At 48.4% G+C, this 10483-nt stretch overlaps 1 protein-coding gene across 1 annotated transcript in view; it reads left to right on the top strand.

Annotated features, from left to right (window-relative positions):
• Positions 1-9225: 9225 nt before the first annotated feature.
• Positions 9226-10483, top strand: part of Garre1 (granule associated Rac and RHOG effector 1) — a 90330-nt gene continuing 89072 nt past the window's right edge. The window contains exon 1 of the mRNA XM_050119074.1: positions 9226-9291. The gene's annotated coding sequence lies outside the window, so the exon portion shown is untranslated. The remainder of the gene's footprint in view (positions 9292-10483) is intronic.

Here is a 10483-nt window from a genome sequence, read left to right as displayed (position 1 = left end):
AACCCAAATTCAGTTCCCAGCACCCAGTTCACATGGCAGCTCACAACCATCTGTAACTCCACTTCTAGGGAATCTGATACCCTCTTCTGCAACCACATGCACAAAGTATACATACGTACATACACGTAGTCAGAACACCCACGTGCATTAAATAAGTAAATCTTCTATTGAAGAAGGCAAGCCCTGGGAAGGGATAGATCAGTGGCAGAGCAGTTCACCTACCATGGACCAGGCTCCTTTCCAGCCTTTGGAGGTGGGCGGGGCTGGGGAGGAATTTGGCTGCTCAGATAGGTATGCATGGGAGACAGGAAGCAAAGGAGAGCCTTCCTTAGGGGAGCAATCTGGAGACTGGGGGGAGAGGTTTTCCCATTTGCACATAGTTCATACTGACCTCAACTCTGTTCCTGCCTTTAGGTTGCCTGAGCTCTTGATTTGGCCTGGCCCCAGCTTCGGTCGATGCCCAGCAGATGCAGCCAGTTGCTCTGTATCCAGAATGTCTGGCTAGCCCCCTCCAGACGGCTCCCAAATCCTGTGGCCTCTGGAATGCAGGCACTCACCCAGGAGGGAGCTCCAGCCTATCTTGCAGCTTTGACATCCTGCCCAAGAGAGGCCCCCCCAAATGTTTCTCTGTCCACGTTCAGCCCACTGCCCCGCAGCCCCACCAAGAAGACTTGGCTGTGAAAAGCCCTTCCCTGTAGGCTCTCCTTTCAGATGGTCTCCCTAAAACTAACACGGAAGAGGCCAGCCTAGAAACCTGGCTCCCGCTGTCTTGATCAAGCTCGGCCAACAGTAATAACCAGGATTGCTTAGGAAAATCAGTTCCGTAATCCCGCAGGAGCCCCGAGTGTGGGATGTTCTCATTCTGCGGCGTTTCTGGCGCCAGGAATGCACGGCCCTTGTAAAAGCCAGCAAGTCTGCTTTTGCTCTCAGCAAGGAGGGCCAGCTCGTGCCAAGGTCAAGTGCACCTCTGTGGTCCATCTCACTAAGGCGTAAGGCAGGTCTGGGACTGTTTGGTCTCTTCAATGTAGAAGAGCTTTTGAGTCCTGCTCACTTCTCACGGGCTAGGCAATGACTTCAGAGACTGTCAGCCCCGTCACATCTGGCTCAAACCGTCTTCATCTAGAGACCCCGTGGGCAGCTTGGATGACATAGTGAGACAATGGCTATTAATTAATTGGTAGTTTTAAGGCCAGAGGGAATGTCACGGACTTGTAATCTCAATACTTGAGAGATGGAGGCAGAATAATAAAGAAAGACAAGGTCATTCTTGGCTATATTGCAATTTGAGGCCAGCCTAGGCTTCATATGACCCTGTGTCAAGAAACCAAAAATGGCCGGGTGATGGTGGCACATGCCTTTAATCCCAGCACTTGGGAAGCAGAGGCAGGCGGATCTCTGTGAGTTCGAGGCCAGCCTGGTCTACAGAGTGAGTTTCAGGCCAGCCAGGGCTACACAGAGAAACCCTTGTCTTGAAAAACCAAAAAACAACCAACCAAACAAGCAGAAAACATTTGCCTATGTGGCTCGGAGCGGGTTTCTAAGCCCTGGACTGAAGCAGTTTCCAGCACTTTTCTCTGAGACTGTTGGCTGGAGTAAAGGTAAGCGGCAGTGGTTTCAAAGCTAGCTCAGGCTGTGCTGCAAGGGGAAAGGGCTACTTTTCGACCAGACTCGTGGACTCTGCTCAGTGATAAAGTGTGCTTACTATGTGTGTGTTTGGTCATGGGTTCCATCTCCAGCCCTAAAAATTAAAGCAAACCACTGGCGGTATAGCTCAGTATTGGAAAGCTTGGCTGGCATGACTGGGGGGGTGTACAGCTCAGAAGTAGAGAGCTTGGCCGGCGTGCATGAGGTTCTGGGCTAAATCTCCAGTAGTAGGAAAAGAGTAAAAATTCTAACTGCTTACCAAGCGTGGCCACTGGAGGAATCTGCAGCAGGGTCTAATAACCCTTGGGGCCACTAACAATAACTAAGAGAGCCCACGAGTAAGAGATGGTTTTACCCAGACATGGAGGCACTGGCCTAAGTCTCAATTACTCAAAAAGCTGGGGCAGGAGGATCACAAACTCAAGTCTTTCCTGGGCAACTTAGTGAGACCTTCTCAAAAGAAAAAGTAAAGAGAGGGCTGGAGAAATAGCTCAGTGAGGGGTGCAGGTTTGTTTAACGTGTAGAAGTTCCTAGTACCAAAGGGAGGGGAGAGAGAGAGACAGAGACAGAGAGAGAGAGAGAGACAGAGACAGAGACACAGAGAGAGAGAGACAGAGAGAGAAAGGCAGAGTCATTCTGAGACTATAGGAACCAAAAGTGGCCCACCAAAGCCTGTTGACCTCATCACTTCCCGCCCCTCCCCACCCCAGACCTTTCCAGGGTACACCACCACCATGACATCAGCACCCGGTAACAGCACACAGTCTTCCTGTAAGCCAGCTGCCCGCCTGCTCTTGTAGCTCAGGTTCTACAACCCATCCTATTGGTCACACAGTCACTCCTCCCGTTGTTCAGCCCAACCCCCAAAGAACCCTGGCTTCACCTTCTCTGCTTTCCTGGAAAAGCTGCTGTGGATGTCATTGAGGAAGGAAGGTTCTGTTCTGAAGCACTGGCGTCAGCCTGTCATGGAATCCCAGGGCCGCTTCTGCGTTAGCGACTTTACGGTCCGAGGCATCACCGAGTGTCTTAGAGACCCCGCTTCCAACCTTTATGTTTATTTATTTGCTTTTGGTTTCTTGACAAAGGGTCTCATGAAACCTAGGCAGGCCTCAAATTGCTGTATAGCCTAAGATGGCCTTTAATTTTTTTTTAAATTTTTATTCACGTGTATGGGTGTTTTGTGTCTATATGTGTGTCTGTGTAGCACGTGTGTGCAGGGCCCTTGGAGGGCAGACGAAGAGGATGGATCCCCTGACATTGTAATTACAGACAGTTGCTGGCTGGCATGTGAGAGCTGGCAAGTGGGATCTTCACATCCTTGGGAAGGGCAGCCAGTGTTTTTAACCACTGAGCCACCTCTCCAGCCCCAATGACCTGGCATTTATGATCCTGCCTCCTCCTCTGAAGTATTGAGAATATAATCATGTGACACTTCTGGCCTTAAAACAAAACAAAACAAAACAAAAACATGACCAATTAACCTCCTCCAGGCTCCCCCTGGTCATGTTGGAACTTGTGGCCACTACAATACAACCCACCTCTCTCTCTCTCTCTCTCTCTCTCTCTCTCTCTCTCTCTCTCTCTCTCTCTCTCTCTTTCTCTCTCTCTCCCTCTCTCCCTCTCTCTGTTTTTTAGAGACAGGTTTTGCTCTGTAGCCCCGGCTGGCTTGGCACTTGTTCCGCAGCTCAGGCTGAACTGAGACAATCCTCTTGTCTGAGCCTCTGGCTTACTGGGATTATAGGGGTAAGGAGCATAGCCAGACCACAGTTGTCTTCTTCCTCCTCTTCTTTTCTCCTCCTCCTTCTTCCGTTTTCGAGGCAGGGTTTCTCTGTGTACCGCTGACAGGATTAAAAGTGTGTGCCACCACCACCTGGCTGATCCTGGTCGTTGTTGTTTTCTTCTTGTTTTTTTTTTTTTTTTTGAGACAGGGTTTCTCTGTGTTCATGGTCTTCTTATTTGCAACACTCTCCCCCCAAGCTCTGTTCAAGCTTTCACCATTAAGCCACTGTTGCGATGGTCATCCCAGAGACAGGGGTCAGTCCTCCTGACCCTCTGTAGTCGGCATCAACCCTCTGTAGTCGGCATCAACCCTCTGTAGTCAGCGTCAACCACATCAATTTTATTCTCACGTCTTCTCAAATTTAACCAGTTTTCTTCATCTGCATTGTTACTACCTTAGTCTATGAGATTCACATACCTTATAACCCAAGAAGACAAAATAGCAGGGTATAAGAGAAGATATTAGAACTTCAGTATGTATTGCTGGTTTTGTCTTTGCCCTACTTGAGGTGCAGGAGATAAAGCCCGAGGCTCCGTAACGCCACAAGGGGATTCTTCACTAAGTTACTCCTTCAGCCCTGGATTTCTGTCTCTAAAAAGTCCTTTTTCAGGGACTGGAGAGATGGCTCAGCAATTTAGAACACTGTTTGCTCTTCCTGAGGACCCAGATTTGATTCCTAGAACCTACATGGCAGCTTACAACTCTGTACGATCTGACGCCCTTTCTGGCCTCCTCAGGCACCAAGCACATGTGTGGTATATAGACATACATGCAGGCAAAACACTTATACATATAAATTTAAAATTAAAAAAGGGAATCAAGGTTTATCCATTTGTATTGTGGGTCAGAATTTCCATTTCCTTTTCTGTTTTTTCGAGATAGGGTTTTTCTGTATAGTCATTGCTGTCTGGAACTTGTTCTGTAGACCAGGCTGGCCTCGAACTCAGAGATCCACCTACCTCTGCCTCCTGAGTGAGAGGATTAAAGGAGTGTGCCACCACTACCCAGCTAATTTTAAATTTTCTTATGAGACAAAGTTTCACGCAGCCAAGCCTGGTTTAACTTGCTATGTGGTAGAAGGAGAACTGATCCTCCTGCCTCTGCCTAGCTGCCTGTTCCATCACCACACCCAGCTCTGGCACCATCTTTTCTTTTTCCTCCTTCTCTTACTTTCTACACTTTCTTTTGTGATACCAGGATTTTAATCCAGGCCTTGGCACATGCTAATCAAGGGTTCTACTACGGAGCCAACCCCCAGCCCCAATCTCCTCTCTTTTTTAAGACTGAATGATAGTCTATGTATCTGCCACATTTTGTTTAAACACTTGTTGGTGGATGGACATTGGATTGTTTCTGCCCTTTGACTATTATGGGTAATCCTACTATGAACACAGTACACATTGGTCCAGGATTTAGACAGTGTGGGGAAAAGGCCCATGGTGAAACAACCAGCGGTTCACGTGTATCATAGTGAGAATGGACTTCAGGGTTGAAAGGAATGTTAAGGGTTAAAACAGTAAGGGCCAGGAACACTATGGATGAGAGACAGAAGCTTGCAGCTGGTTTTGAGGCAGCCAAGCAGACCTGATGAGAGACAGACTCTGAGAAGCTAGGCTATAGGAGCAAGCCAGATTCTGTGAGAACTCACCCTGGGGACGCATATGCTAAGCACTGTTGCTGTTTTCCAAGGTCCTGCCTCTAAGGCAGCCAACTGGTAACAGCTAGTTTCTAAGAAAACCTCCACTTATTCCAGGAATGAGATGCCAGTTCCCCCAGAGACAAGGAGCTTTGAGAATGGGATAGCTTGGTGCAGTTGGCAATACTTGACGGCCAATGGGGTTCAACCACTCCTGACTGGTAGGCAACATGCAAACAGAGTGTGAACTTTTTTCGAGACAGGGTTTTTCTGTAGCTTTGGAACTTGTCCTGAAACTTGCTCTGTAGACAAGGCTCACCTCAAACTCACAGAGATCCACGGTCTCTGCCTCCCGAGTGCTGGGATTAAAGGCGTGCACCACCACTGCCTGGTGAGTGTGAACCTTTTGATGGCTAGACAATAATAGCATACATAGAATATGGTCTTATTTTATCTTTTGCTTTTTGAGACAGGGTTTCTCTGTGTAGCCCTAGTTGTCCTGGAACTAGCTCTGTACACCAGGCTGGCCTTGGACTCACAGAGATTCACCTACCTCGGCCTCTAGGGTGGTCTTAATTTTTAAAATAGATTTATTTTCTTTTATGTGTATGAGTGCTTTGCGTGCATGTATCTATGTGTGTCCTACGAGTGCCTGGTGGCTGAGGAGGTCAGAAGAGGGTATCAGATATCCTGGAACCGGAGTTTCAGATGGTTGTGAAGCACCCTGTGGTGCTGGGACCCACATCAAGATCCTTGGCGAGAAAGAGTCCCAGTGCTCTTAGTCACCGAGCCACCGCGGGCCCCAGAATATAGCATCCTCTAAGGAGCCAGCTGAGAACATCGCCCCAGTCTTCAGCCAGAGCCTCACAAAAAGCTCCAGGACCAATTTGTGACCCCCAGGCTGAGCCTCACTTTCCTTCTATGCTCAATCTATACACCTCGGGAGTCTCCCTCACCCTTCCTTACTTTTTTTGCTTTTCTTTATTTCTCTTTAATAAAGATTACCTCCATCGCACTCCTACAGTGTTTGTGTCTTTAATCTTTAGCAGTGTGAGACAGACAATTTTGTAGTTGCTATCCCACATGGATCTTTGGTGATCACTGAGTGTCTAGCATCCTAGGTCCTTGGGCCAAACACACTCCAGTCCTGAAAGGTCTTGTTGCTTTCATAAACTGCATCAAAGTCTACATCCATGCTTTCCTCCAAGGCTTCTCCATTGTGAAACTGAATCTTGGCCCCATGCATTCATTCTTGCACCCCCTTTCATACTACAGCCAGAGCAATCCTGAGAGCTCCCCAAGTGTGATCAAAATGTCCCCTGTTTAAAACTGGGGTTTTGCAACATTCTCTAGTTTCTTGAAGATGAAACATTTGAAAATCTCTCTCTCTCTCTTTTTTTTAAATTATTTTGTACATACCAATCCCAATTCTCTTCCTTTCTTCCTCCCCCACATCCCCATCTGCTCCTCAGAGAGGGTAAGGCTCCCCATGAGAAGTCAACCAAGTCTGTGCCATCACCTCCTGAGGCAGGACCAAGTCCCCTATTCCCATGTCAAAGCTGAGCAAGGTATCTCTCTATAGAGAATGGGCTCCACAAAGTTAGTTCATGCATTAGAGTTAGATTCTGGTCCCACTGTCAGTGACCCCTTACACTGCCCAAATCATACCATTGTCACCTGTATTCAGGGGTCCTAGTTCGGTTCTATGCAGGTTCCCCAGTTGTCAGTCCGGAGTCTGTGATCACTAGCTCAGGTCAGCTGATTCTGTGAGCTTCCCTTTCACGGTCTTGGCCCCTTTGTTCATCTTATCGCTTCTCCCTTTCTTTGATTGTACTCTGGGTGCTCTGCCCAGTGGTTAGTTGTGTATTTCTGCACGCACTTCCGTTTCTGGAAGAGGGTTCTAGCTTCTCTGGGGTGTGGACTATAGCCTGGTTATCCTTTGTTTATATCTGGTATCCATTTATGAGTGAGCACATACTGTATTTGTCTTTCTGGGTCTGAGTTACCTCACTCAGTATGGTTTTATTCTAGAGCCGTCTATTTGCCTGCAAATTTCAAGGTATCGTTGTTTTTTTTACTGCTGACTAGTACTCTTTTGTGTAAATGTACCACATTTTCTTTTTATCCATTCTGTGGTTGAGGGGCCTCTAGGTGTTTCCAGATTCTGGTTACTATGAATATGCTACTATGAACATGTCGAGCAAATGTTCTTGTGGTGTGAGTGTGCTTCCTTTGGGTATATGCCCAAAAGTGGTCTTGAAGTAGATTGATTCCTAATATTCTGAGAAATCGCCATACTGATGTCCAAAGGGGCTGTACCAGTTTGCAGTCCCACCAGCAACTGCAGGAGTGTTCCCCTTACTCCACATCCTCTCCTGCATAAGCTGTCCTCCGTGTTGTTGATCTTAGCCATTCTGACTGGTATAAAATGGAATCTTAGAGTTGTTTTGATTTGCATTTCTCTGATGGCTAAGGATGTTGAGCATTTCGTTAAGTGTCTTTTGGCCATTTGAAATTCTTCTGTTGAGAATTCTCTGTTTAGAAGTGTACCCCATTTTTAATTGGATTATTTGGTGGTTTGATGTCTAGCTTCTTGAGTTCTTTGTATATTTTGGAGATCAACCCTCTGTCGGATGTGGAGTTGGAGAAGATCTTTCCCCATTTTCAGGCAGTCGCTTTGTCTTGTTGACTGTGTCCTTTGCTTTACCGAAGGAGGTCCCATTTATTAGTTGTTGCTCTCAGTGTCTGTGCTACTGATGTTATATTTAGGAAGTGGTCTCCTGTACAAATGTGTTCAAGTGTACTTCCCACTTTTTCTTTTATGAGGTTCAATGTGGATGGATTTATGTTGAGGTTTTTGATCCATTTGGACTTGAGTCTTGTGCATGGATCTCTTTACATTCTTCTACATGTCGATATCTAGGTATGCCAGCACCATTTGTTGAAGATGTTTTCTATCTTCCATTTTATATTTTTAGCTTCTTTGTAAAAACTGAGGTGTTCAAAGTTGTATGGATTAATATCAGGGTCTTAGATTCAATTCCATTGGTCCACCTGTCTGTTTTTATGCCAATGCCAAACTGGAAAACATTTCTTTCTTTTTTGAGACAGCATCTTACTATGTAGCTCTGGCTGGCCCTGAATGTGTTATGTAGACCAGGCTGAGCTCAAATTCACAGAGATCTGCTTCTGTCTCCTGAGTGCTGCTATTAAAGGCATATGCCACCACTCCCGGCCTAAAACATTTGTTTATTAATCTCTCAGACCCTCTTTGCAAAGCCTAGGCCTTCTAATATGAGCCGGCACAAGCTGAGCTACACCCAGGTCCCTCTTGCCTGTTCTTTTTGCTGTGTGTCGTCATATTGTGCTCCTTCAGGTGTTTTATTTGTTTTTGGTTTTCTCTATTTAGCTTTGGAGCCTGTCCTGGAACTAGCTCTGTAGACCAGGCTGGTCTTGAACTCACAGAGATCCTTCCTGTCTCTGCCTCCTGAGTGCTGGGATTAAAGGCTTAATGCCACCACCGCCTGGCAATACTTTATTTATTTTTATTTTATGTGCATTGGTGTTTTGCCTGCATGTGTGAGGCTGTCAAGAGTTACCAGTTGTTAGCTGTCATGTGGTTGCTGAGAACTGAACCAGTGTCCTCTGGAGTCTCAGTCCGTGCTCTTAACCACTGAGCCATTCTTCCAATGTTTGTTTTACAATCCCCCCCCCCTTTTTTTTTCTTCTTAGGATCTCAGCTTCTGGTCCTTCCCTGGGGCTAATTCCCTGATCACCCACTAGGTCAGGGTACTCCTTTCCTCTTCCACTTTCCCCTCCTACCATCTGCACTACAACATCATCGCACGGATTGGTGACACTAGTATTCTCTTGCCATCATCCGCGACTCAACTCCTGAAGGTGCTAGTACTATTCCGCTTCTGCACAGCCTGTCAGGTACTGGTGTCTAGCGATCAATGTTTCAGTCATCAATTTTCAATGATCAATCAAGCAACCGAGACCTCCTACAGAGTGCTGGCAGGGGCTGGAAACCCCGAGAGACTTTAAGCAGCACGGCTGCCCAGCTAGCACGGGGGGGGGGGGGGGGGGGGGGGGGGGGGGGGGGGGGGGGGGGGCCTCTGGCCGGGAACCGCAGCGGCCGCCTGGGGCGGGGGCGGGGCCGGCCGCGGACGTCACTTCCGGTGTACACAGCCGGTCCGGGCGGTGCGCTGAGAGCCGGGGCGCGTCGCAGGTGAGGTACGGGCGCTGGTGGGCGCGGGTCTGCGGGGCTGACTGTGGGCGGCAAGCGACGGGTCGCCATAGCGGCTGGCATCGAGGCGACCTCGGGGAGCTCCGCTTTCCTCGGCGCCGTCCCTCACTCGTCTGCTGTGGAGGACGCCGGGCTCGGCGGGCGCTGGCGGGGTGGACGGAAGCCCGGAGGGGCCTCTCCGCGCGCGCCCGGGACTGAGACCCTTGGGGGCGCGTCGGCTCTGAAGGACGCACGACTCTGCTTTGGGCCGCCGCGGGGGATCTGCTCCCGGAAGCTCGCTGCGCGGTGCGCGAAGGGCTGGCGGCCTGTGGGCGACTTGGGTCCACGGGCACGGGCGGGCGCTGCTGCCCTCAGGCCGCCTCGCGGCTGCCCGGCCGTCCTCGCGCCCCTTCTTGGCTCCCCTCTGAGCCCGTGGGTGCGGCGGGGGTCGGGAGGGCCAAGGCTGGGCTAGGGCTAGGAAGGATCCACGCCCGCGGGGCGAGCGCAGGGGTCAGGGGTGTGTCTTCCTGCCCCGCGTGGAGCAAGGGAAAAGAGCACGCCTGCTTGGCATGATAAGAATTTTGTTTATACTTTAGCCAAATTTGCCTGGGAAATGCTCAGCCTGGGGAGCCCCCAATTTGAAAATAGCTCGTCCGTGCCCTTCCTCACCCACTGCCATTATGAAAGCGATTCATTCTTCTGTCCTTGTAAAAACATTCTCGGCAGCACGCTAGTGTCAGGGGAGAAAATGACCACGGCCCCACAACCTAGGACAAGGTGACAACCACTGCTAAGATTTTGGTGACATCAGTCAATGCATATATATATATATATACACACACACACACACACACACGTACGTTTTTATGTGTGTGTGTGTGTCATTTTGTATGTTTGTTGTATGTAGACCATCGGGTACCATAATTTATCCAAGCCCTGATGACTATTTGTTTTCCTCTTTGTCACAAGATAAATACTTATGCCAAAAAAGATTTATCTGATTTTTTGTCTTCTTGGGATAAATTTACAAATGGGGGTCAAAGGTAACATTCCGTTTTTCGCCTTGTTGATATATTTGGAAATCTCAAACCCAGTATTGTAGAAAATCCCGTTTATGTTTGCTTCTCATAATTGCCTAAAATTTTTTTTAACCTTTTTGTTTGTTTTTACTTACTCATTTACTTATTTGAGACAG

This window comes from Alexandromys fortis, unplaced genomic scaffold, assembly GCF_014885135.2.
Source record: "Alexandromys fortis isolate MF-2015 unplaced genomic scaffold, M_Fortis_MF-2015_v1.1 scaffold_140, whole genome shotgun sequence".
Taxonomy (NCBI): Eukaryota; Metazoa; Chordata; class Mammalia; order Rodentia; family Cricetidae; genus Alexandromys; species Alexandromys fortis.
Note: the sequence above shows the minus strand (reverse complement) of the source record. Positions and strands in the feature narration are given on the sequence as shown.